This window comes from Hylobates moloch, unplaced genomic scaffold (assembly GCF_009828535.3).
Source record: "Hylobates moloch isolate HMO894 unplaced genomic scaffold, HMol_V3 SCAFFOLD_9, whole genome shotgun sequence".
Taxonomy (NCBI): domain Eukaryota; kingdom Metazoa; phylum Chordata; class Mammalia; order Primates; family Hylobatidae; genus Hylobates; species Hylobates moloch.
In genome coordinates, this window is record NW_026652284.1 from 62,095,322 (window position 1) to 62,100,203 (window position 4,882).

A 4,882-nucleotide genomic window follows, 5' to 3' on the forward strand; every position below is an offset into this window, starting at 1 on the left:
GGGAACTGCGTGAACACTCCCAGGCCGTTATGATGCTGTTATGGCTTCAGTGTATAAATGCATGAGTGTTCTTTCTGTTCTGTTTTTTGCTCTCTTGTACATTTATTTACACTTTACAGAATATTCTTTGTAAATACATAAAAATATTGGCAATTAAAAGTATATCTTGAATACAATGTTGGCCATTATTATTTTTAAATGAAAATAAATTACAAAATTATGTATTGCCCATAATAGATCATGGACCATCAAATGACAAATATCATTAATAAGATATTTTAGTATTCTCTACATTTGCTTACCAACATGGTGGAATGGAAAGAGCACTAGACCCAGGTAGGAGTCCTGGGTTTTAGTCCTTGCTCTGACACTAACATGAGCCTTAAACTCTCTGAGCCTTTGTTTCTTCATTGGCAAACCTAAGGATTGGACTGGATGATTTCTAATGATTCCATCATGCCACAGGCCTTTTGCACATTCTGTTCTCCTTGGCAGTCTTGCTACCCTGCACAGTGCAGGTACCAATCTTACTTATTCCTTAAATCTTAGTTAAAAATGTCCTTGTTTTGGGAAACTTTGCTTGATTGCCCAAACTCAGTTTTTCCCATTATATGCTGTTGCAGTGCTCTACTTTCTGTCATTTCTTATCATGGTTTATATCACATATTTACTTGAATGAATCTTTAATTATTGTTGCTCTTCCCTGCTGAGCTATGCTAACCATGAGGGCAGGGACTGCATTTCTTTTAGTTCAATAGTTGATTCCCAGCATTCTGCAGTTTCTCATCAGCAGGTAATCAGTCAATATTTATTAAATGAATGACAATTAACAGTTTATATCTTTCGGGCCGTGATAGAATAACAGGACCTAGATTTACCTTATGCTCTTAAACAACTGGAAAACTGGACAAAATACAGGAAACAAAATTTTTTCAGACTTTGGACAACAGGCAGCACTGGGCAATGTTTCCTGGGAAGGGAAACCAGTAATGTGAGCACTTCCATGGCCCCAGCCCCTGCCTACACAGGGAAAGGGAACCCAAGTAGAGCCTGGTGGTCTTGCTGAGTTGAGAAAATTTGTGGGAAAGAGTGCTAGAAAGGAAGTTTCTGTAGAGATTGAGAGAGAGAGAGAGAGAGAGAGAGAGAGCAACAGCCATAAGCAGGAGGGCATGAGCCATCTCTGGTCTGAATGTTTGTGTCCCCATCCTCTAAATTCATGCATTGAAATCCTCACCCCTAAAGTGATAGTATTAGGTGTGGGGCCTTTTGGGAGTTGATATCATGAATGATGAATGAGATTAGAGCTTTTATAAAATAGGCCCACAAGGGAGCTCATTCATAACCTTCCTCTATGTGAGGACACAATAGGACACAATGAAGAAGGTGCCATCGATGAACCAAAGAGTGAGCCCTCACAAGACACCAAATTTGCTAACATCTTTACCTTGGACTTCCCAGACTCTAGAACCATGAGAAATAAGTTACCCAGTTGATGGTGTTTTGTTATGGCAATCCCAGAAGACACAGAGAGAGAGAGGGAGACAAAGAGAGAGAGAGAGAGACAAAGAGGGCAAAGTGGTGGGAGGGGGGATGGGGGAAGAGAGAGAAGGAGAGGCAAGAACTCTGGAACTCAGCAGGAGAGTACTTTCAAATCTTCCTCTGAGAACCGATCTGCATACATGTGTGAGGAAACTACTGACACCAAGAAGAACTGCTGGAAAGACAGGCAGATCAATCTCCAGAGCACACACAGGTCCAGAAATAGCTTATATGCCCACTAGCCAGAGTGGAAAGACCTCCTAACACAGGGAGCCTTAGGTTCAGTTCACAGAAGGGTATTGCTTCAGCAGTGGGGCCATATTACACCTAGACTAAAGGGCACACCCCACAAAGCCTGAAAGCAAACCTCAGAAGTATCAGATGATTCCAACTGACTAAATTTTTTTTTTTTTAGAGAAAAGCCCCTAAATACTTAAAGAAATATAAAAACTATCAATTAACAATAACAAAATGAATAAAACCTTGGCATCCAATAGCATAAAATTCACCAAGTCCAGCACTGAGTCAAAAGTGTTCAAGCATTGCCAAGAAGCAGGGAAATAGAATCCATAACCAGGAGACAAACAATAGGAACAGACTGTGAAATATGTCCAAGAAAGGAGAGGAAAAGCATGATCGTGTTGAAGAGAAAAGTGGAAAATATTTTAAAAGACCCAAATTGAAGTTCTGGAGATAAGGAATACATGATCTGAAGTGAAAAATGCAGAATATCATGGATGACATTAACAGCAGATTGGACACTGCAGAAGAAAAGATGAGAATGGCCATCATTAAAAAGTCAGGAAACAACAGGTGCTGGAGAGGATGTGGAGAAATAGGAACACTTTTACACTGTTGGTGGGACTGTAAACTAGTTCAACCATTGTGGAAGTCAGTGTGGCGATTCCTCAGGGATCTAGAACTAGAAATACCATTTGACCCAGCCATCCCATTACTGAGTATATACCCAAAGGACTATAAATCATGCTGGTATAAAGACACATGCACACGTATGTTTATTGAGGCACTATTCACAATAGCAAAGAGTTGGAACCAACCCAAATGTCCAACAACAATAAACTGGATTAAGAAAATGTGGCATATATACGCCATGGAATACTATGCAGCCATAAAAATGATGAGTTCATGTCCTTTGTAGGGACATGGATGAAACTGGAAAACATCATTCTCAGTAAACTGTCGCAAGGACAAAAAACCAAACACCGCATGTTCTCACTCAGAGGTGGGAATTGAACAATGAGAACTCATGGACACAGGAAGGGGAACATCACAGTCAGGGGACTGTTGTGGGATGGGGGGAGGGGGGAGGGACAGCATTAGGAGATATACCTAATGCTAAATGACGAGTTAATGGGTGCAGCAAAACAACATGGCAGTTGGATACATATGTAACAAACCTGCACATTGTGCCCATGTACCCTAAAACCTAAAGTATAATAATAATAAAAAATAAGAACTTGAAAAGAACAACAAAAAAAAGAAAAGATGAGTGAACTTGAAGACATAGCAACAGAGACAATTCTAAATAAAACACAAATAAAGAAAAACACTAAAAAAAAAAGGGAAAAAAGAACAGAGCAAGAGTGAGCTCTGGGACCATATCAATCAGCTTAACATGCAGGTAATTGGAGTTCTGAAATGGTGATGGTGGGCTGGGTGGATGAGGGGCGATTTGGCAGAGGAAACAGAATAGAAAAAAACCTTTGAAGAAATAATGGCCAAAAAGTTTCCAAATTTGTTAAAAATTGTAAACCACAGTCCAATGAAACTCAGCATACCTCAAGCAGAAATCCCTGTTCCTTCAATAACAAAAGTTATTGTGGAATGTTAAAATGTCGAAATCTCATGAGTGAAGTCTGGGAGATGTCTGAGTCTCTCCTTACTCCAGTTAAAATACACATACCTAGCTGGTTTAGCTAGACCTGTGAGATCCAAAGAGTGTCCATTAACCACGTGAAATGAGCATTCAATAAATGCTAGTACAATTGAGAAACTGAATTTATAATTCCATTTAATTTTCGTTAGTTTATATGTAAAAACTGACACGATTCATTTATTAAAAAACTTTAAGTATGTTCAGAACACCTTGGGTACGTGAATTGACTTTTTATTTTTTCTATTTATTTATTTATTTATTTGATATGAGGTCTCACTATATTGCCCAGGCTGAACTCAAACTCCTGGGCTCAAGCAATCTTCCAGCCTCAGCCTCCCAAGTAGCTGAGACTATAGGCATGTACCATTGAATCTACTTTTATTTTGAGATGGAGTCTTGCTCTGTCACCAGGCTGGAGTACAGTGGTGTGATCTCGGCTCACTGTAACCTCTGCCTTCTGGGTTCAAGAGAGTCTCCTGCCTCAGCCTCCTGAGTAGCTGGGACTACAGGCACGTGCCACCACACCCAGCTAATTTTTGTATTTTTAGTAGAGATGGGATTTCACCATGTTGGCCAGGATGGTCTCAATCTCTTGATTTCGTGAACTGCCCGCCTCGGCCTCCCAACGTGCTGAGATTACAGGCATGAGCCACTGCGCCCGGCTGAATCTACTTTTTTAACTGCAAAATTTATGAAGTCTTTACACAAACCAAGTACTTCAAATGGAAATTTGCATCTCATTTAAAATGCACTCTAAGTGTGAAACACGCATTGGATTTCAAAGACTTAGTATATTAGAAAGAATATAAAAATATCTCATTAATAATTGTATATTGATTACACATTAAAATATTATTTTAGATGCATTGGGTTAAATAAAATATATTGTTGAAATCTATTTCACCTAGTTTTTAAAACTTTAATGTGGCTCATGGGAAATTTAAAATTACATAAGTGGCTTACATTATTTTTCTATTGAGTATTCCTGGGCAAGACCAAATCCTGGCTACCAGCAAGTATACAGGTAATGTATAACTTGAAATACTAAGATGCTAAAGTATTAAAAAGGAATGTTTATAAAACATGGTATTTTACCTTGAAATGGAATAAAAATACTTTGACATAAATCATAATGCTGCTCCTCTGTTGACAATAAGGAAGAATTGAAACATGACAGAACAGTTGTAAAAGTAGATCATCTTTGGACTGAAAGTTATTAAAAAGAATAAAGATATTAATCAGACTTCTAACAGCATTTTTGTTAAAGCATCCTTAGAATGGGTAGACTTGTTTGGAAGTTATAATTCTGGTATGTTTGCTAACAACTGGTCCTACCTCTTACAGGGACACCTCAGTGGTAGACCTCAGTTTGGGCAGTGCTGGATAACTAGTCTGTTGGCATTCTGTCTTTTTAAATAAAATTTTTTCTAATAAATAAAGTTTTTG